At 34.4% G+C, this 23810-nt stretch overlaps 1 protein-coding gene across 2 annotated transcripts in view; it reads right to left on the reverse strand.

Annotated features, from left to right (window-relative positions):
- LOC123696516 (unconventional myosin IC) overlaps positions 1-23810 on the reverse strand; it is a 58118-nt gene that overhangs the window by 26402 nt on the left and 7906 nt on the right. The window contains exon 1 of one of the 2 annotated variants that reach the window (XM_045642775.1): positions 22847-23111. The exons of the other annotated variant lie outside the window; for it this stretch is intronic. The gene's annotated coding sequence lies outside the window, so the exon portion shown is untranslated. Of the gene's footprint in view, positions 1-22846; positions 23112-23810 lie in introns of those variants that run through there. 2 annotated transcript variants of the gene reach the window in all.

The raw sequence follows: 23810 nt of genomic DNA on the forward strand, positions 1-23810 counted from the left end.
CTGTGACTGACGTTTGAACTGATTTGTAAGCTATTTTTTTGTTAATTGGAATTTATTTTGCTTACGTCACTCCCTACTGGCCGCTGCTTCAGGATATTTTACTATTAATACACTTCATGAATGTGTAGATATTATAGACTTGCTATGAAGAAATGACTTTTTAAAATTACATGAAATAGGTTTTGCTAACTCATAAGTTTGAATACTTGCAACTTGCAAGGATATAATATCTAGGTATAGGTACCTACTTACACATCAGAACTAACTCAATATACCTAATTAAGATTATTTATTTATCAGTTCGTTTAAATACGTCCAATACTTAACTGTTAAATGCTGCTCTATATGATGGATTGGACTGTCTATGTCTTTCACCTTTATAGTTTGATTTAAAAAAGTCAAATTACTTCAAAAAAATATTTCAAAAGACTTCACCTAACAACGCTGGCTGTCGATTGAAATATCACATCACACATAAAACTGAAGGATACGTAAGTTGTTTATTTTTCACTAATGTTTTCCGAGTCCTAGATAAATATAGACCAAGGGCTATATTTATCTGGTTATAACCGGAGTCAATTACCTCGGGCAGGATAAACATCGCTTAAGCTGTGTCGATGTAAGAATGTATTATATTTAGAGGGATATTCTGTGGTATAGGAACCTATCTACAAATATTTTTAATTTTTATTCTGTGGTATGGGCTGTATAGTGCCACAAACTTATCTGACGCGGTGACGGTGTCACTGATGTCGATTTCTTTTTATTTAAACAAAATATTCCGTATGAAAAGTCTGTGAAAATGTGACATTTCAAAATGGCGGCAGGTAGTTCCAGTTTTTGCCACCGGGTCAGTTAAGTTTGTGACACTGTACATGTACTGCGCGGTTTCACCCTACTCGTGGACCTAACGTGGACCTAACCACGGCCACATACAAAACCAAGTAGTTCTTTCTTGACACTTGTGCATTATTCTGGTACCTACATAAGATACTACAGTCAAGTATCATAAAAATCCGTTTGGTGGTGAGAAAGAATAAAAAAGACGTGTGGCACTCGGGGACTGCCGCGGTAAAGCTATTGCATAGCATGCCTTCAAGCCACACCTCCGAGCCCGTCGGAGTGGGGAGCGTGAGGTTTATTCGTTACGGAATTTCTCGATTCGGTCCCTGCGCTCAAGGCCCGCGCTAGAAGCTATGCAATAGCTTAAAAAATCATCTTCACAAACTGTCAAGTTATATTAGCAGCATTACTACTATCGTAAAATCTATTACAAATTGATATAAGAAAAATAATTTTAAAACATTTGTGTCGTTGGTAATTTGATGCACGTATGACATAGGTAGGTACGTTAGGTCATGTTGTATATTATAACATGTTTAAAATGTGAATAATAAACATTGGGACGATCTTGAATTTGTAGTCTGATTTAACAAAGTCTTAAATACACACTAATTACAAAGTAGTAACGCTTCAGTTGATATACCTACCTAATGGATAGTATTACGTTTTCCGTGAGAATGAGTTAATTTCCCGTGTATATGTAGGCTATCATATCAATTTCCGGTATTTAATAAAATTAACATAAATCCAATCCATCCATCGTTTGGTTTTGACATGATAGATGAACAAACAAATAGATTTATTATTCTTCCAAATTTTATAACAACTTTCTCCAATATTTATTTTAACCCTAGATCACTAATCATTCGTCTCACAGTCGACCGGCACCTGTCGCGTTCGATGTTTAGGTATGTTCCCAACACTTTCTCGTCCCGCCCCTCTCAGTACCTTCCTGATTGGCAATTTATTGACCCGTGTGGAGACGACGCGGACGCACGCTTTCTAGTTCCGGAGTTATAGCAAAATATTCGACTCACAGACTCGAATGTGTAGTGACTACGCGTGCAATATGAACAAAGGTGTATTTTTGAATAATCGATTTTTTTATTGTTTATTGATACCGATTTATAATAAACTTTGTACAATACTTATTGTAGAAAGTTTATCTGCCTTTTTGCTAGTAATGTATACTGTTTCCTTTAATAGTTTTTGGAATAATACGAATTAAAAAAATTAACCTTCCTTTTATTGTATACATGAATTTAGAGAGAGATCAGGAGAAGATATTGAGTATACTTGAAGAATGCGACAGCCACAATAAAGAGGGCGAGACACTTGAACATCAGTTGGATGGTTTTCGTAGCTCAGATTTCGAAGGCGAAGACAATTTAGAGAGATTTAGCAATCGCTACTGATCAAAGTGAACAAGAATCTGATACGTCTTCTGACCAAGAATTCAATGTTAGAGGGAGAACTTTTGTATAAGGAGGACTCTGACGAGGATACCAGCACGCAGCCAGAAGGCCGCCAACAGCTATAATAGCACCAAAAACGCAGTCGACGCAGTTGACCAAATGTGCTCAACAATCGGAAGACCAATAGGTGGCCTTAGGCTATATTTTATAATATTCTAAATTTATGCATGGTTAATATGTCATTTATGTATCTAACATGGTGAGGCTGCGTCAAAAACCATTAAAACTAAGAACTTACATTCAAAAAATGGAAGATGGCCTAACTGAACCATGGTTGCAGGAGCGGTACAATACACCAACTTTGAGGAAAAATATCAAAACATACATAAAAGATATTCTAAAAATCGATGATGTTTTTCCTAGTACGTCTCAAGGACGGACAAATAAACGCAAAATATGCCGATTTTGTCCATATAGGAAACGCAGAATGACTAAAAACTCATGCCGCTCATGCAGAAAGGCAATTTGCGGCGAGCACACAATTCCTACATGTAATGACTGCAAAGATTGGAAAAAAAAGACCTTCTTATTTCTTATAATAATATTTAGATAACTAACTTGGCTATGTTGTTAATTATTTCACTTAAATATAACAAATAAATAAAATACATGCATTTTAATTTGTTCGTCTGTAAGTCGAATGTTTAGTGACAAAGTAACACCGAAATATGTTTAGTGAGCTAGGGTTAAGAGATTGTGGATTGATTTATAGTTTAAAAAATAAAGATAAATAACTACTTTCAAAACCATTAAACCACTTTTTAGGTACCGCTGTAAAATCTCATTGTAATATTAAAGTGAAAGGGCGTAAGTAAAAGGTCACTTTGCGAACTTTATGTAGAGTTGCCAAATATGTATTTTGTTTAAGATTGTCTGCCTTTTAATTCGCCAACTCCTAAACTACGCTACATATTTTGAAACGTTCACTAGGTATTTGGCATGCGATTAAAATACATCTAAGCTATGATATATATAAAAGAGCTAGATACGTTACCCGCTCTCTATTTTGGCAAGAAAAAACTCAGGTAAGTGCCCGAGTTTCACTTAGTCACGCACCATTCAGCGTCGTGGCTGGACGTTCTTTTTGTATTTTAATCGGCAGTAGTTATTACGAAGTACATGAGTGAGACATGTATTATGTCTCGTGCGTGAGAGTGAAAGAGAGAACAACTGTATTGGTGATAATGCGTTAGTAAGTAGGTATGTATTAATTACGCTGTTTTTTAGTGCAATGATGTTGGCGTATGCCGCGTCTACTAGTATAATAGGTCATTGCATCTAAGTACTTATTAAATTATTATATATTATGCATAGTAATAAAGCGTCTTTATAATAGCGAGTGATAAAGTAGGTAGGAAAGCCAATTTCAGCCGTTTTCAAGTGATGCACTTACTAACACAATCATTATAATTTATAACCAATTAAATAAGGAAAAGGATATCTTACAAGTTACAAGTTACAACCTATATTAATAATTTCGGAATTACCTACGAACATCAAATTATTCCAGTACAAACCACAGCGAGCAAATCCGGGAAATGAGACAGTTACTCATTCCAAATTCATTGACACACCATTAGCATTTGACGATAAAATATGGCGGCGAATTTTAATCAGTTACTTAATGTTATACTAACCATAATTATGGAACATGAATCATGATAGATAGAAAAAATATGGAGGATTTTTAATAATTTTATACAACAACACAATAATAATATGTATATTCGAAAGTTTAAAGTCATACGATACAGTAACAATAATGTATTTTATTACATCGACTTTTTATTTACAAACGAATTATTCGGTTTGATTACCCAGCTCACTAGCACTGCTCAGAGAGCAGAATGGTCAAGCAGATCTGACTGCAAGCAAGCCAGAGAAGCCCTACCGGACATTGACTCGAGACTTGCACGTCGGCTTCTCAACCTACGTAGAGTGCAACTACGCGTAATAACAGGGACCCTCACAGGGCACGGCCCCTTTAACAAACATCTCTTCAATCTAGGGATCACAGACAGTCCGCTATGCAGAGCTTGCATGGCGACCGAGGAAACGGCAGCCCACGTCATCATGGAATGTAAGGGGGTTGCGGAGTACAGGGCAAGACACCTGGGGTCTCCTGGGTCCCTCCCCGAAGCCTTTGGCAGCCCTCACAAGCTGCTTGGCTTCATGGAGGAGCTCGGGTGGTTTCAGTTTTAGCTGGTTTCCCCCACCTCCCTCTCTCACGCAAAATAGGCGCTTGACGTCGAGTTGCGGAGAAATGCCCGTCTATTATTATTATTATATTCGGTTTGCTTTGAAAACAATGTTAACTTCAGCAATTTGATCCTACGTTACAACAGTATCAGGTATCGCCATGACTACAACAAAAACTTCGTGAGTGGAATATTCTGAAAGCGTTCGATATTCCGGAATTTTTCAGAATTTTCTGTACTTGTCTATATTATTAAGAGTTAAAGTTATTAACTTTGTATTTTTGTAGAGTTCGATAACTGTACTAAATACTAGCGTTAGCTACTATTACGTATTCTGTGATAATACCGCAGATAAGCAAATAAGATCCTAAAAATTCTTTCACTAACAAAATGCTACTGGTACTAATAAATAGGTCAGATGAAAATCAAAAATGATGTACGCAGTAGGATTGCACGTGTTTAAAAGTGATACGTGAATACGTGTATTTACTTTTGTTGTATAATCAAGTGTTTCAATCAAAAGATTGCTCGTGTCATTCCGGTTTCATTTCTATTTACATCCAGCAAATTTATTTACTGGGAAATGCAAACACAAGTGTTAAACGATTTTAAAGTAAGTATACTGATAGGTATCTAATCGACCAATACCTACTACAAATTACGTTGATATGATTGATACCGCGCGGTATAATTTATTACTTCAATTGAATCATGTGACTAGTATTATTAACGAATGCAGAATATTAACTCTTATCGAACGCTCAGAGAATAGTCCCCATAATCATATTACGGAAAGAGGTAGATCGTGCTTTATCTAACACTGGTTACATGACCTGTATAATGTATTTGAGCACTAGGCTTTATAATTCCGAGCCTTTATCCAAGGGGATATATCCTTATTTTTGTATAGATTTGTTTTCATTAAAGTCAATCCTTCTTACTAATACATATTATAAATGCGAAAGTTTGTTTGGATGTGTGTGTGTTTGTTACTCTTTCACGCAAATACTAGTAAACAGATTACAATGAAATTTAGCACACATATAGAGGGTAACTTGGATTAACACATAGGATAGGTTATATCCCGGAAACCCCACGGGAACGGGAACTATGCGGGTTTTCCTTTGAAAACGCGGGCGAAGCCGCGGGCGGAAATCTAGTTTAACATAAAGTCGAAAAAGAAAATAATAAAAGGAACTAGTTCCTCTGAATTGAAAGTTGTTAAATTTAATATTCTGAACTGTTGTGTTTACGGAAGAAATATTAAATATCATCTAGTTATTGTTCTATAATCTGCAAATTCATAACCTTCAAGAAAGAAAAAGAATTATTTCAAATTAATTCAGGCGTTTTGATATTCAGGGATACATACATAAAAATAAAGGTTCCATTGACCTTCTCCTTATAAGTGAAGAAAAAACAAATTTCGTTTTATGATTAGTGTCGATGATGTCAACAGATTATCAGTTCAAAGCACGTCCACGTCCACACGTCCTTACGACTTGTGAGGTTCAAGGTAAACCCGAATATGTTGCCTATTCAATTGTTAATTTTAAAGTTTTCGTTTGTACATTTTGTTTATTTAACTCTTTGACTCTATGTGTCTGCTAATTTTAAAATACAATACCTAAGACAATACCTAACTTACTGAAAACAGAACTAACTATAAAACATCACAGAAGACCTTATTAACTTTTAAAAAAATTATTTCTTATTTTACAGGAAGCACTAGTCAATGAAATTTTAAACCTTGCAACACACAAACAGAGTTAAAAGTTGAAGATCAAATTATTCCTATGTTCTACCCTAAAGTTCTGAACTATTATAAGCGTTGTCAGGTTGCCGTTGTTTGCAACGGTTTACCGTTACCGTTTAAAACTGCTGATATTCTATGTCTACACAAAAAGGTTGCAAATAACATAATATGCACAAATACAAATAACAAGGGTCGTCCCCTAGTTCCACTAACACAGGACATTATCATTAATATCAGCTCTGTTTATTATGCACCCATTGTTGATAAGGTATGACGTAATATTTGTAACACCGTTTGATATTGTAACTCTAATTAAAATTATTATTTACCCAAATTATTTGATAGGTACCTCTAAGTTCATATTACTTTTAGTCACTCCTAGTGGTCAAAATTTTGCATGTACTTATAGGTAATAGATGTTTTCCAATGCACTTATCGTGATAAAACATTCTTTCGAAATATCAGTTAAATAATATATAAAAAACCACAATATTTCTTATTTCACGCTACATGGCTTATTTCAAAATAACAATTTGTGATTTAAATAATCAAAATTGTAACGCATTATCTGCTCAGGAAAATCAATTTATAGACTTTCGATTACAATTATTAATACGCATCTTCCGTTCGGGAGCTATACAGTAGCCGACATACACACCTCGTGTTAAATATTTGACACAATATACCTAATATAATTATTTTCCAATCAACTGCAACTTGATATCTACTCTTATATTTGATGTTACATAATTTTTATTTGAATAAATCGGAAGCACTTATACGGATTTACGTGCAATAAAGTCTGAGTTGGTTCATGTGCAATGTATATTAATAATAGATTGATTAATTGAATAAAAAGTTTCTAAAATGAATAGATTCTTGGCAGGATCCCTTGTTCTGAAAAATACAATTATAAAGCCAATTTGAATAATAACAATGAAGTTATTTAACACACTTTCCAAAATAAGTAACTATATTAAGTGTCGATCTTTCCTTTCATTACGATGTCGCAATCCCGAAGCAGTAGAAAAACTAAGAACATAATAATTAATGAAAACTATTACTTACCCTGAAAAATCACAAGGTGAAGAAGTTTGCTTGTCCTATTCTGTTAAATCTTATAAATACGAAAGCTTACAGATGTAGAAATATTGGTATTAAGTAGGAAGGTTTATTGAGTTGCCAATATTTCTGAATTAAAAAAAATAAATATGTGTGCGTGTCAGCGTGTAGGTACTAGTGTACACACGTAAGAAGTGAAACTTCTTTATGACCTTATTTTTCAAAAAATAATTTACTATATTATGCAACTTTACAGAAATATTTCTACTTATTTCAACGACTTATTAGGATCGTATCACAGTCTGTACCATAACAGACACATAATAGGTGTGCAGATGTCACATATATCATCGAACGAAACTTTTTATTTGACCAACAACAAACGGCTAATTAGTATTACACGCTATTCTCAATAGTAAAATATTTAACGAACTTGTCCGTTGTACTTAATTAGAGTACTTTGTATGTAATGCAGTGTGTATGTGTGTATTTTTATGGCCAGGGACGTGACGGGGTATGTGGGTCGCCGCGCCCAAACACACCTTGCTTCACCCGTTCTGTTTGTGTGTTTATATATGTATACATATATAACAGCTATATTATAGTCCTTCGTGGATATATTCTGTCCAAGAAATGAATATGTGACCAATATGCAGTGGTGGTTATAAAAAAATAAGAATAAAAATTAAAAATCTATACATCTATACATAATATAATAAATCTGTAGAAGGGTCAATTCTGTACATTGAAAATATTGAAAAAATAAATAGCAGGGGGTGTTACTGGATCGATACCAAACCCAAATATGTGATTAAAAAATTTTTTGTCTGTCTGTCTGTCTGTCTGTCTGTCTGTCTGTCTGTCTGTATGTGAAGACATCACGTGAAAACTACCGGTTCGATTTCGATGAAAATTGGTATAATTATACCTTATTATCCTGGGCGTAAAATAGGATACTTTTTATCCTGGAAAAATACGTAGAAAAAAAATTAATCTCAATTTTTCAGTTATCCATAGACGTTGTTCTGTAGTAGGTACCGCGAACACACGTTGCGTATTATTATAGACCTAGCCGTATTTGGGTCCAATAGATATTTATAAGATGTCATTGTCCGAGTTACTCAAAATGGAGAAATAAACCATCCACGCAAAGACCGACATCCGCGCGGACGGAGTCGCGGGCGGAAGCTAGTAAAGAATAAATGGTCAATCTGTGACAGTTTTGCAGTTTCTTGACAGCAATTTGTTCTAGAAGGTAAATATTTTTATGTATAGGTAAACCAGAATCTGATGGCAAATAGGGAAATCAAAATTTTGAGTGTGCAACCCTAGGGAAAATGGACTGAACGATCTTGATACTGCTTACTTTTTATTTAGACCTCAATATCATTATTCACATTACATAAGTGGATAATACTGTACTTAATAATGAGATATCCACGAAATATTATGTAGGCACTTATTACATATACATATTATTTTTATATAGGTAATACAATATATTATTTATTTATACATACCTATTTTTGTAAAATATGGATTTAATGATAATCCAGATCAAAACTAGAAAACTGTTTATAAAATACCTATATGATAATATGATACGATGTTTTATAAAATAAAACAAAAATAAAATATGTAAAATCATGTTTATTTTCGTTTTTCGTACTAACACATTATAAAATTGACTTGGACTGCTTGGACTTGACAAATAGCCGTATTGTAAACGCCTGTAATAAGTTTCCATAAAATTATATTTTAATCAACAAACAATAGTATAGTTAAGTACCTACTTATAATATTTTTAATTTAAAGTATCACAACGGGTAAGTCCAATTTAGCACTAAAATCTTTCACGCGCTTTAAAATTGAAAATTGTGATGTGTTTGATCCTTCTTCATCGAATGTTTTTATATAGACATTGTAAACAACACCTATTGCTTGTGATCGCAGTGGTTTTATCGATATTTCGAAGATTTTGAAGACAAAATCCTAAAAATTAATCATCAACACAAATAATTTGACAACCAATTTGATAGTTGTCAAATAAGTTGCCACATGAAAATCTTTTATTTTTGAAATATAAATATGCCATCAGATTCTGGTAGACCTATATGATAGTAATTTTTAGGTGTTACCTCTAAGTTATATTATATTTGAGTACAACGTAGATTATATTATCGACTTAGAGAACGGGGGCTAATAAGAAACAGTTATCTTAAGTTGAACGATCGACGATTCGACGACGACGTCGATCTTAATTTACACCTTCATGTAAAATGATTTTTAATTATGAAAACTATAAATAATAATTCAACTTTGACTAACTTTATACGGGGCGCTTTTGTGTGCCGACTGCAGAGCACAGGTGTCAGAAGTGAAACTTCTTTGGCAAGTTTCAAAGATACCAAAATCGTAACCTGACGTCGTCTGACGTGACGCTATTGCCATGACGCGACCTTGAAATTTTTCTCTCAACGCGCCTGAAGAGTTTCACATAAAAAAAGCCCTTTAAATTCATCGTTATATTTATAGCATGTGGTAGAAATACTAAACTATCAATATAGTGTTACACATGTCTAACTCATGTCTGACCATCTGTTCCGAAATTTGGCAATTTATAAACATCGTGTCATTAAAATTTTCTATTCGACTTGATTTCGATATAAAATTAATGCGAACTTTTGTAACAAGCCTTGCTCTCTTTTGTGTTGATATACTTATTTTAGGTTTTGTGTTATTTATAGGTGTCTAAATATGTATCTAAGGTTAATTATGTCCAGTTATAACAAATTGTTTATGTTGAAATACAATTAATTCTTTCGAACTTTATCCATTTCTTTCACTAAACTGTGTGACTCTCTTTATGGTATCTATGTTACAAATATTATATTGATTTTGATAGCAAACTGAAAAGAGATAAATTATCAGTTATCAGTTATCACTTTGTCATATTTCACATAAGTACTTTTATTTACGTAAATGCTTTCTATAAATAATTTTGTGTTAGAGCAAGAATACATTTTCGACTGAAGAAAAAAACTTGTAATAAAAAAATTATTTGCTCTTTTTATGGCAAATTTATCACGGTCAATAAAATTATTTGTTTAAACTTGAATTTGAATTTGATTACGGTAAAGACCACTGACATTCACTCGTTTAACACCTACGCATTACCAGACATACAAAGAAATATTAAAGTAAATATGAGTCATATATTAGATCACCTTTACAAACAATGTAATGTGATTAATCCGTAGTAATACATATTGTGTCGCGGTAAATAGAATCAATATTTGGTTAAATTTACATTTTTAATGATTAATGAGCGATTGTAAAATTCATGATAATGCACATAGTGAAGAGATAACAACATTATTAATGATAGCTAGAGGACATAAAATAAAATTAAAATTAAAAAGAAAGTACATTGCGAGTACCTACGAATTGAGAATCTTCATTTTTTTACGTCGCGTCGGTTAATAAACAAGAAGTTTCTGTAAAAATATATTTAATGCTTTTTAAGTCCAAAGGTCAGGTTGTATAATTTTATAAAATCAAAATACACTTACAGTACATAATATTTCTTGTGAAATCCTAATCGTCAAAAGAATTGTAGTACATTGTAGCTGCAGTTTAAGCCACAATATTTTGTTTATTTACCGCAAACTGTCATTAACGAAACTCGTAACTGTCTTTTTAAAATTCTACCTTGAATAATTACACTTTAACTATTACCACATACCTATTACTAAACAGTAACAGCTATAATTATACCCTTGAGTTAAATAAGCTTTTAAAAAGCAGAATGGGAAACATTTGCCGAGCGAAAATAAGGGCCAATTTTTCAAATGCTTGGATAAAACTTCTTCTTCTTCTTCTTCTTTTTACAAATGGCAACTCCCGATCCCAGTGAAGACGGATTCTGCCAATGTCAAGTTTTGAACAGATGATCAATTTAAGTTAATGCTCATGTTAAGCATACTCTGTGCTGAGGAAAAATCACGGATGAGATGATTCACTTTTTATTTACTCATAAACTTCTTACATGGAGCTGAATAACCTGACAAAGAACAAATATTAGTTATAGACAACACAACACATCACAAAAGCATAACATAAAATAGATATAGGTAGTATCTAAGTAGATGGAGTTTAAAATTTTAGATTGTTAAAATTGATAAATTTTGATAGGATATTGACAAATGAGGTAGGGACAAGACAAAGTAAACACTTAAAATTAGTAGGGAGGGGAACATCTGGGGGGAGGATATCCAGAAGTGAGACACGAAGCTTTGGACAAACAAAGAATAAGTGATCATAACTTCCCTCGTCTATACCACACTCACAGAGAGAATGGTCACGAACATGAATTTTAAATAAATGAATAGGAGTGGAATTGTGACCTAAACGGAGGCGGCAAATGGTGGAAACAATGGGCTTGTCTAAGTTAGGGAAACGGAAGAACCAGGGCTTACGTGGAATTGAGGGTTGGATGTCTCTATAAAATTTCCCTTTATTTGAATTTTTCCACTGGCTGTTCCATGTACAGTCCAAGCGATCCTTAGACAGAGAAGAGAGATCATGGGCATAATTGGAGTAATGCTCCAGAGTACCATGTTGAATGGCTGACTTAGCTAGAATGTCAGCTTTCTCATTGCCTATAATACCTGAATGGCTTGGAATATGTACTAAATCTACCTGGAGTCCTTTTCTGAAGCAGTTGTAAAGTGCGGATTTAATTCGAAAGATGATAGGAAATTAAGACTTTGAGCGGAAAGGGTTAGAAGTAATAGTCTGAAGACAGCTGAGGGAGTCTGAAAAAATTACAGAATTTTGGAGATTATGAGAGTCGATAAAATTCAAAGCTTCCAGAATAGCAGTGGCTTCACCTGTAAAAACAGAAGAGAGAGGGGGACATTTAAAATGCAAAATAGTTTTGGAGTTATGGTGCCATACAGCAACCCCTACAGCAAGATGTTTTGACACTTTTGAGGCATCCGTGAAAAAAACATTATAACCATGCCAGTAGGAGGAAACCAGACAATTAAAAGCAATATTAGAATCTGGAGCACGCTTTTGAATACCACAACTCACATTAATATTTGGGATAAAAACTAGAGCATGAAACGGAGTTGAATATAAAGGATGGATACTAAATTGGGATGTTGGGTCTGGGAGGCGGTTAAATTTAATGAGACTTTTAAGTAGGCAAGGAAAATCAGAAGGACAACGGAGGTTATTTAGGGTAAGTATTTGAAGAAGATTTCGAATTTTAGGAAGGAGGGGATGGGAAGATAATTGTATTAGCCGAAAGAAATACTTGTCTGCCAGATATTGACGGCGGAGAGATAAAGGAGGATCTACACATTCTACCTGAAGGGCATTGACTGGGGTAGACTTCATGGCGCCTATAATGAGTCGCAGACACTTGTATTGTATTCTATCCAATTTTACTAAAGCAGTTTTATTGCAAGGTTCTAAGATGAACGACGCATAATCTAAATGGCTACGGATTATAGCATTATAAACTAGTTTTTGACAATATGGATGTGATCCCCACCAAACACCAGATAGGGAGCGTAAAACATTAATACCCTTTTCGCACTTTTGAGAAATGTAGTTAGTGTGAGCCATACCATTCAGCTTTTGGTCAAGCACCACTCCTAGAAATTTAATCTTGTTGACAACAGGGATTGAGGAGTTTTCTAGCAATATTACCGGCTGTGGGATCAAGCGTTTTTTAGAGAACACAACTACATTGCTTTTGCTAGGCGATAGTGACAAGCCATGATCACTCATCCAATTTTCCAAATAAGCTAAGGCACTGTTAAGTCGGAAGGTAATCACATCCATATTATCTGACGAGGCATATAATGCTATATCATCCGCATACTGCAGAACGCTACAATATGATGGAATGGATTTATCCAAATCCCAGGTGTAAATAGAATACAATAAAGGACTCAGAACGGACCCTTGAGGGAGTCCTTTAAATACAAGTCTAGTAGGTGTATCTTTAGAAGAGCGTACCTGTATCGTCCTCAACATTAATAAGTTGAAGATAAAATGTATCATCCTCTCAGGCAAACTCAGCTGTACAATTTTCTGTCTGAGCACTGGAATAAGAACATTATCGTACGCTGAAACTACATCCAAAAATACACCAACCAGATACTGTTTATTTTGAAAAGAGGAGCGAATGTCAGTTGTTAAAATACTAAGACTGTCTAGCACACTCAAACCTTTCCTAAAACCAAATTGGGAACTAGACAGGAGGCCCCTGTTCTCAACCAGCCATTCTAGTCGATTTTTAATAAGGTGTTCAGTGATTTTGGCTAAGGTAGAAGACAGAGCGATGGGTCTATAGGAATTGGGGTTAAGGGGATCCTTGCCGGGTTTGGGGATAGGAATAATAATCTGGGTTTTCCAAGAATAAGGAATAATGGCATATAAAAAGAAGATATTGATTAAATTTAGAAAGTAAGATTTGGTCTGATCACCTGACTTACAAAGAAAAGAATATGGAATACCGTCAACCCCAGGGGATGAGTCTTTTAAGCCGTCAAGAACCGTAACAAGTTCTTGCAAGGTGAACGGGCAATCCATACTGTCGTGAGATACTAAATGATGGGGAGAACAAGGAAAATGATCAGAGGAGGGAACGAATGGAGGAGATAGTTTGTCAATAAAATCATCAAGCCAAGCGTCTGAGTTGTTGGATATTCTATTATTATCACTTAAAGCTCCACGGAAACGCCGAATACTATTCCACATCAGCGATGATGGTGTTTTGGGAGATAAATTCTCACAAAATCGAATCCAGCCCTCTTTCTTTTTTTTTGATAGCATTCGTTTAGCGCGTGCTGCAACTTTCTTATAATGAATAAAGTTCTCCGTCGACATATTAGAATTATAACTTAATTCGGCTTCTTTACGGTCTTTAACTACGTCAGTACATTCATGATCCCACCAGGGAGGAGATAGCTTCTTAGTATATGATGTGGAAAAGGATTTCAATGGAAAGGAGTCGATAGCCGTGTTATCGAGGCAGTTAACGAAAAGGGAATAGCATTCCAGACAGTTCTCAAGGGATGGGTTCGGGAGGTTACTTATCTTGGACTCGAGGGAGTTAGTGAATTTCTCCCAGTCAGCATTACCCAGTTTAAATTTGAGCAAAGGAGGAAAAGTTCTAGTGGGAACATGGACTGTGCGGGAGCAGGAGATGAGGATTGGAAAATGGTCACTGCCATGAGAGGAGGAAAGTGTAGAACATGTAAAGGAAGGAGCTAAAATGGAAGAACAAATAGTTAAGTCCACTACAGTATTGGGGTTTTGTAACGGGGGGACTCTCCGAGTAGGTAGGCAATCGTTAATAATGCACATATTCAGATCTTCAAAAAGGTCAATCAAAAGATAACCAAAGGAGTCGCACATGTACGAACCCCAGGAAGTATGATGCCCGTTAAAATCACCCATAATAAGAATTGGAGGAGGGAGAGAGGATATGATTAGGGAAAGCTCAGGAATAAAAGTAGAATGAGGATGAGGAACATAAACGGATAGGACTGAAATATTAGCAACTCTAGCTGCAACTGCATTAAAGTTACAGCCATGATGGGGAAGTGGAATGTGTGAAAAGGAGATACTATTATTCAAAAGCAGAGCGCAGCCAGCGTAACCATCAGCTCTGTCATCTCTAAGACAGGAATATCCTGGAACCCTAAAGCGTGAGCCAGGAATTAACCATGTCTCTGAGATAGCAAGAACCAGAGGTTTATGGTTGGATATCAAATCGAAAATCTCATGCTTCTTGGGACGGATACTCTGAGCGTTCCATTGTAGAAACACTAGATCCATAATTAAGGATTGATGAGAATCGGGATAATCTTTGGGCAACGTTGGACGGTAACTGGTGAGGGTAAGAAAGTAAAGTTTCTATAAATGATAAACACATATTAAGAAGATGTTCATCAAAGGGAGAAGAGGAGCCTGTATTAGGGAAAGCACAACCATTGGAAAGGGAGGAGGAAGGTTCACGGATGATAGACTGATGTACAGTTTTATCATAAGACTTACCAAGAGGGGACGGGATGTTTGAGTGACGGTTTTTCTATATGAAATATTAGGAGTTGATTGGATAGGAGGGTTAAATTGGGAAGAGGGGAGGCTTTGGGAGTTCATAGATAGTGTATTCTGCATCTGGGTATTCTCAGCGTAGGACCTACGTGCTGATGGGATGACTTTAGACGCCTCCTCAAATGATATCCCTTCGGATGCCATTAATTGCTTAATGGCCTTTTGTCTGGATTGTTCAGGGCATTTCTTGTCGGTTGCATAATGCTTACCAGAACAGTGAAGGCATGTTGCGTCAGATTCTAGAGTTGGGCAAGAGTCACCCAAGTGGGCCTGTGAACATTTGAAACACCGTTCCTTGGACCGGCATTGATCGCGTACATGTCCAAACCTACAGCATTTAAAGCATTGGACTGTGGGGTATTGGTAAACCTCTACAGGCATGGAATTAAAAAGGCAGTAAATTCTGTCTGGGCGAACTTGACCCTGAAAGGTTAAAACAACAGTTTGAGATGGAGACCATGAAGTTACACCATCTATTCTTACTTTTTTATTTAATCGTCTGGCTTTCAAAATTTTGCCTTTCCCGCCAGGAAAATCCACATAATTGATGAATTCCTCCATAGACCACTCCGTAGGGACACCTTTGACAATGCCCATACGGGTGATGTGAAAAGTAGGTATGGAGGCTTGATAATTGGAATCTTTAAGAGGAGGGAAGTTAATAAAATTATTTGCATCACTAGCGGTATGGAATTGCACAGATATTTTGTTACGCCCGATAGCTTTTACACCATCTTTAGCTATGTTAGCTACCCGATGATTGTGCAGGAATGACCCAAATTTAATCGGTCTAATAGTTAAACCCGCCGCAGGATCGGCTTCCGTTCGAGACACATAAACAATGAAAGGACCACTGTCATTTCCGGAATAGGTTATGGGATTCGATAAAATTGGATCCACATATGTATTTTGAGAAGATGCAATCGCGTAGTTAGTAACTGTTACATGTCTTTTAGACGGAATAATGTCCATATCAGCAACAGAAGGCTCTGACCGTTGTCTTTTATTGCGTATGTGTTCTGCTTCCATCGCCTCACCCTGAATATCAGGAGGTTTACCAGGGTCGGGAGGATCAGGATTCATGATGGATGAGGAAAGTTAGTAAATATACGCTTACCCCAATATATATATAAAGACAGTCACAAATTTGGTTATCACTACCACTTTACACTATAAATGAGTGTTCTCAACAAATTATTTAAGAAAAATCTCAATTGCACGTGTTTTCTCCGACACAACAAAGTTCCCTTTTTCCTGGATAAAACTTATCCGTCCAATAAAGTATGACACGATAATATTCAAATGTCACGTAAACTGTCAAATACGGGCAATTAGAATACGTTTTTAAAATGGTAAGTACCTAGTTTTATAAATTATTCGACGAATAAGTTTTATCCAAGCATTGAAAAATCGGCCCTAAAACAAATAAAAGTACCTATTTGTCACAATCGCGGAAACTTCTAGAAAATCAGTTAGTTTTTCCCACTTACATATCATTTGCTGGATTTCCTTATTTGCCTGTTGTAGGTACAATACTACAATCATGGGAACGTTGTACTGTGAAATGAAATGCTTTCCCATGACGTGGTAAATATTGTCTAAGTATAGGAAATGTTTTAATTGCAATACACAATTCCTGTATACGAGAGATAGAAACACAAACTTCTATACATTGAGTTAATATTAACTCAATGCTTCTATTAATATTTTTAACTACAAATTTCTTTAAGCCATTATAATTTAGAACACTAGCTGTGCCCCGCGGTTTTATTTGCTTCGCTCCTATTGTTTTTAGGGTGATGATATATAGCCTTCCTCGATAAATGGGCTATCTAACACCGAAGTAATTTTTCTAATCGGACCAGTAGTTCCTGAGATTAGCGCGCTCAAACAAACAAACTCTTCAGCTATTAATATTAACTATTAATTATAGACTGTGGTATAGATTAAAAAAAAAAACACATAGTTATTAAATTAGCGCAAGATTACAATAAAATGACGAGTTGATTTCTAAGTTTCATTAGCATTTATTAATGACTAAATTACAATTAATTTGCGGAAAGAAATAATAGACTAATATGCGGAAGAGTTTCAATTTAATATTGATAATGAATTAAACCGGATAAAAGAGATTTCCGATTGAAGCAACTTAAAATCTAAGTAGGATCTTGACCTCTTCAGATTAGCTGTGTTGCTATTAGTAACGAATCTAATACATGTGGGAATAGGATAAAATATTAAGATGTATTTCATGATTACTAGTTTTATTTTTAGTCTGTGTTTTTCTATTATTTAATCTGTGGATATGTTATCTGTAGACTGTAGATTTTTGGTTGTCTATGACTTGACTGTGTGTTTTTTGGTACGATGTAATTGTAATGGAGGATTGTTGAAATTTATTTTTGATATGTAACCGGTGTCTGGGAAATAAATCGATTGGGCGATTTTGGCTTTTTATTTACACCATCCCCACATACATATGTATAGGTATTTAATAACCTGTGCGTCTTATTACGTGTATTTTGTTTTTAATTTATCTAGATGTAGTCGGAGAAATGGTCCATTGCAGTATAATTGACGTTAGAAAAGCCTAGATGGCAACATCTTTAGGCTGCAGGAGTAATTTTTTTTTGTCATTATTTTGGCATCATTTACGGGCTCATTGCCTACCTACTACTAATGTGTATATGTTTTAGTTTGATAAGGAGTGAAATCAACAAATAATTATAACCAAAACAGAATCTAAATATTATGTGTTTAAAATTTTCAAATCTTTCTCACGAAATGTTCCTCCGATAAAACATTAATTTTACCCGAAACGCTATTAAATCAAAAAGATACAAGCTTAAGGCCGTGTACGCGGTCCGTGCGCTGTTTGGCTCAAATATGTGATTTTTCAAACCAGATTGTCCATCAACCACTTATCTTACAAACATACGAATTACTAATAATTTTAGGAAATTTTATTGTCTATATAGTTAGTTAAGAGTTTTTTTTCAATTAATACAGTATTTGTGAATACCATCAAGATAACTGAGCCGATGATTACTTGATTTCGCTTTTAGTGTCAATTTCGAAGCTAAAAATATCTGAAATCGCTGACGGATCTAACACACATTTTTTTTTAACTAACTGCAAAAATCCTTATTAAAATAGTTAGTTAAAAGATTTTTTTATTTTGGACTCCTAACTTACGAAATTAAAATCCGAACAATGTGAATTTTTTTAGAAATTATAGTCGACAAAATGATTATTTTCACCAAGATATTTGACTTAGTTTAATATTATTTTTACATATTGCAATAAAAGAACGTCTTACTTATAAGATAAAATTTAAAAAATCAACTAAGGTACCTCTATTATTTTTCTACAATTTTTTTTAAAGTACTATAAAACACTGCGCGCGACCCGATTAAAATCAGTCGGCAGCGAGCCTTTCCAGAGAGAGGACATGTTGCTCGGCGCTCTCCTGTGGACTTATGCTGTTCATAGTAAAAGTATAGCGCAAGCCGCGATCTATCGTAATAGATCGCGGAGATTTTGACTTGCGTTAAATTGAATAAGCCCTCTTAACAAACAGTTCCAATTTTTTACATATCAATAAATTCGTTCGATCAATGCTAACGGTGCATACAATTATTCATTTACTCCACATACTTTCTACATAAAACGATTTAAATAAATCAGTTACACTGCATGCATTTCAAATTAAATTATTTACGAATACGAATGAAATATACGTTTCCTTGGCAATAATCTTAGATCTCCGCGCGCGCTACGACTAGATACCGCCGGCGTACTCGAAAAATGCGGCAACTAAAAGTACGCCGAAATCGGCGTACCCGAGTCCCGAGCCAGTCGTGTCACAAGACTCACAAGCATTGTGTGGAGAGGGCGTACCGATAGTTTCTAAAGATTTTGGACAAAACCTGAAGTAAAATGCCTGTTTGTGCCATAAAACTGTTTAAAAAAAATACAACAAATAATAAGAAAGACACTGGGATCACGTACCATCAGGAATAATCGTATTATTCAATATTTCACCTGTACTTTGAAAATGTTGTTTACGAAAATACGACGCCATTTAGTGTTGCCGTACTGCATATCCCAAAAACACACTTTTAATTTGAACTTATTTTATTCATAATGTTTTTTTTTTCAATACTATTACTAACGCATATTATAAAAAAAATGATAATAACAATAATTTATTTCTGTTTAACCTTGTTTAACTGACTCATATATATGTTATTTTTTTTATTACCGCTTTTTTACTTTTAAAAAACCTTTGTGATAGTATAGTGGCATCGCAAGTGGATTTGAGTCACATGTTCATGGGTTCGATTCCCGGCAAGGCCAAAATGAAATAAAAATATTTTTCAAACTTCTTTCCAAGATAGCCCATTTCCCATTTATGGGGTAAAATTTATGAAGCTGGCAGTACAATTCTTCACACACACTAGCGTCCTTACAAATTGCCTTACACACACTACAGAACTGAGTTGCCGCACTCACGGAGCTATTGTTTTTAGGTGGAGCGGTATCTAGTCGTAGCGCGCGCGCGGAGACCAATCCTTAATCTAAGGCAATAATATTGGTCGTTACGGTTCATTTGTGCTATAAAAGTTGTTATCAATACAAACGTGTTCGAATAAAGACTTATTGTATCATTATGAGTCAGTGGTGATTAGCATGGAATATATGAATTATATTAGGTGTTATAACCTGGTAATGCTTGGAGTACTACGTCAATGCCTTGAAGAAGTTACGTATTATAGAACTTAGCCTACCGCCCGCGGCTTCGCCCGCTTTGTCTAAAACCTAATAAATTATATACTAAAACCTTCCTCTTGAATCACTGTATCTATTAAAAAAAACGCATCAAAATTGGTTGCGTAGTTTTCAAGATTGAAGTATACACAGGGACATAGGGACTATACTAAGTAGTGATGATGAGTCAGTGGTGATAAGCATGGAATATATTATGAATTATATTAGGTGTATAACCTGGCCATGCTTGGAGTACTACGTCAAAACCTTGGAGAAGTTACGTAGGCATTGTATTATATCTGTGGTTTTTTAAACTGATTTCAAAACCTGTGTTCAAAACAAAGGATGAGGTCCTGTATCTGTATGTTATTTTTTTACGTGAGGGTTGCGAAGTCAATGATTTGTTCCAGAGCTTGGAATGGACTAAACGACATATTATACAAAACAAAAAGACAAAACTGCTATTAAAAATAAATGGCTATTTATGTAGGTATGATGTAAAATTATTCTGGATCCGTTAACCATAACATATGAAAAAAAAATGTTGTGAGGTTTTATGAAACCACGGTAAAAGTGAACTTTTTTTCACACTATAGACATTCAACTAAAAATTATCGTATTTGTACGATAATTATCGTACGTATCGTGCGTCACGCGACATGCGCTACACAGACCAAAAATTTTGAGACGTCGTAATAAAAGTTTCACTTTAAAACTATTCTGGATTTAAGTTATGATTGAATAGATAAACGACAAACAATTATTTTAAATTATTATATACCTATACAGTTAGGTACTTTTGAGGAGCCGTATAAATTGAAGGACTTGTAAATATTAGAGTTACGTAGTGTGACCAAAGCGATGACTAATGTTTATCAATTAAATAATTAATTACCTATAAAAAATACCTATTAAAACTAAATAGTAATTACCATAATGGCAAATTTAATAAACGGTTTAATATAAATACTCTGAATTCACACGCATGTTCTAAGCCTTGTTACATCTTTTTTTTAAAGACTGGACATATTGCAAAGAAAAATCTAACTCATAATTTTTTGCAAACAAAATTATTTTAGAATCATGTGCAGTGACATAGAAAGTCTTCAATAACCTTCTTTTTAAATTAACGTTACAATTATTATATTTCCCACTCTACTTTACTGAAATAAATTTCTATTGTATTATAAGTGAAGTGTTTTTAACCGACTTCAAAAAAAAGGAGGAGGTTATCAATTCGGCCGGTATGTTTTTTTTTATGTATGTACACCGATTACTCCGAGGTTTCTGAACCAATTTACGTGATTCTTTTTTTGTTCGATGCGGGATGGTGTCGAATTGGTCCCTTAAAAATTTTATTCGGATAGGCCCAGTAGTTTTTATTTTATGAGCATTTTTGTCTGTATTTGTAAAAGTTTGAAGTCGGTTGTTTTTAACGCAGTTATTGTTGTTTTTATCCTATCCAACTTTTTTTAATATTATAAATGCGAAATATGTATGTATGTTTGTTACTCTTTCACGCAAATATTACAGAACGGATTGCAATGAAATTTAGCACACATATAGAGGGATACTTGGATTAACACATATGATAGGTTTTATCCCGGAAATCCCACGGGAATGGGAACTATGCGGGCTTTTCTTTGAAAACGCGGGCGAAGCCGCGGGAGGTGAGCTAGTTTAAAATAAAGCTTATTTCTGCACGTCAAGGCTTTATTTTATCATCACGCAGGTCTACGTGTTTATTTCCTCAATCCTTTCCGTATAAACCGCAAACATGGTCGTTGAATCATGTTTATTTTCATATAAGTAAATATTTTAATTAGCTACGTACGTGAATGTTATAGCTGATATATTATGGTGGTCATTGTTTGATATATTTGTTAGTAATTTCATAATGTGCATCGTCATTATATCAGCTATTAAGCTAATATTTAATTAGATTCTATAAAGTTTGGATTATCCATATATAGGTATTAGTTAGATGCATTACTTAACTTTACCCAAGAGACCAAAAATAAATTTATGGGCAAAAATTGTTCACCTTCTCATAGATCATAGCATAGGTACATTCAAACTTTGCCTTACTGACTTATTTATTTAAAAGGAAGTTGCATCCTAATTCCTACATTACCATTTGCAGGCTCTAAAAAATATTATCCTGAAAGTTTCACGAATATATAACTAGGTACCTACCTAGATAATATTTATTTATTTATTTAAACCTTTATTGCTGATACAAACATACATATAAAACTAAATCTATCTTAAACATTATTATGTTATTATATACCAATTAATATTACAACATAATAATATTAGCTTAAATAGATTTAAGAATATGACCAATAAAAGTTAAAATTTTACAATAAAAAAATTTAAGCGAACCTTTAAAAACCAACCTTCGATCCCGACCTTGATTATTATTAAAAAAAAAACATAATCTGACGTCAATGGACAGGTGATACAGTCAAACTTTCATTAGTTTAACGATTTAAAATATATGATAAATCTGAATAATTATAAACATAATATACCTAACAATAGGTACAACAAATTTAAGAACTTGTTTTATTTTGGTGTCATCGACCCATCAAACTCACCTTGTGGCGAAAACTCGATTAAAATATCACCACATTCGGCAATGCACATGCCGACAATGCATCCAACAAAAACTAGCACTGAACTTTGAAGCTTGTTAACTTTTTTAATTACCACTTTGTCACATAAAATTAAATTTCCGAACGTGCGTTAATTTTTTTTTTTCGAATTCCAATTTCAAACTTTAATCGATTTGACGTTTCGTTTGGCGCCAATGCGTGCGACTGACATGAGACCGTTGTGAGAGTTCGCGGATAACTGCCGTCATATGCGAGACCGGTCAACGGACACAAATGTTTTCCAGTTATTGACACAGAGCATCTGTGTTCAGGTTTATTGGAAGGATTTGAACAATATAGGCATTATATTATATGTATATAAATTAATGTTATTTGGATTATAATATTATTTATGGTTATTAATTTCAGGTTGGAAACTTTGGAAAAGCTTTTTTTCAGTTGAAACTCCTGTCTGTTTATAAATAGCTTTGAAAGAGCCTTAGAACTAAGAAAATAATAATTTCTCTGTATCGCAATGATAATCGTCCAAGGCCAAGATGAATCTAATTGCTTCCATGGAATGTATTATACCGGCCGAATTGATAACCTCCTCCTTTTTTTTGAAGTCGGTTAATAACCTATACCTACTTAAATTGGTGGACCTTCTGAAAAATGAAAAAAAAATAAGTTGGTACTTAGGTAACTACAGGACAATTTTCTCTAAACAATATAATTTTTTTCACTACAAGGGCTATAAAACGCATGCGCGATTTCTAGCATATTTTTCTATGAGCATTTTAAAGAAGAACACAATCCACTGTAGTCTGTATCGAACGGGTTAAAAAATAATTTCACCAAAAGAATATCACAGGTCTACCCAGGCGGAGCCGGGACGAGCCGATGATTTATAATATTATGTAATTGATAATATTTGATAGAAAAGATCATACAATCAAAATGAAATCAA

This window comes from Colias croceus, chromosome 12, assembly GCF_905220415.1.
Source record: "Colias croceus chromosome 12, ilColCroc2.1".
Classification (NCBI taxonomy): Eukaryota; Metazoa; Arthropoda; class Insecta; order Lepidoptera; family Pieridae; genus Colias; species Colias croceus.